This window comes from Vombatus ursinus, unplaced genomic scaffold, assembly GCF_900497805.2.
Source record: "Vombatus ursinus unplaced genomic scaffold, bare-nosed wombat genome assembly UNPS02014833.1, whole genome shotgun sequence".
Lineage (NCBI taxonomy): Eukaryota > Metazoa > Chordata > Mammalia > Diprotodontia > Vombatidae > Vombatus > Vombatus ursinus.
Genome location: NW_020954611.1, coordinates 7,571,707 through 7,572,422, shown reverse-complemented (window position 1 = coordinate 7,572,422; position 716 = coordinate 7,571,707).

Here is a 716-nt window from a genome sequence, read left to right as displayed (position 1 = left end):
AGATAGATAGATAGATAGATAGATAGATAGATAGATAGATAGATAGAATGAATGAATTATGGGATTTAAAATTTTTCTTTTTTATTATTTGGGGCTTAGGGTCATTCTTCCTGCAACTTTTAGATAATTAAAAGCCTGTATTCTGTTCATATTAACCTCATCTGACCAAAACCTGACTCCTAGAATAGTGTGAAGAGTAAACTGTTTGACATTCCTTTGACAAAAACCAAAGGTTAGTTTGAGTTCCCCAAAGTAATTCAGCTATTTATTAGCTCCCCTAGCTAACTGTGTAAGGAGGGATTTCCCTGATGCCACTTTTCTTGGTTATTTTGGTGATGTGTACATCTTCTCCCTCAATTAGACTCTTATGAACCCTTCAAATGTGGTTTATTCTGTAATCTGACCTACTTTACCTATAGAGTTTGTCTAAATAGGCTTGTTTCCTGAGGGGAGGTATAAGATTATCACTTAGCTTAACTACATTAGCTCACATTGAGAGCTATGGGATTGTGAATCTGTCTTTTCTTTAATTTTTATGACCTAAGAAGAATGTGTTGTTGTTCAGTTGTTTCAGTTGTGCCTAACTCTTTGTGACCCCATTTGGGGTTTTCTTGGCAGAGACACTGGACTGGTTTGCCATTTCCTTCTCCAGCTCATTTTTACAGATGAGGAACTGAGGCAAACAAGGTGAAGTGATTTGCCCAGGGTCACACAGT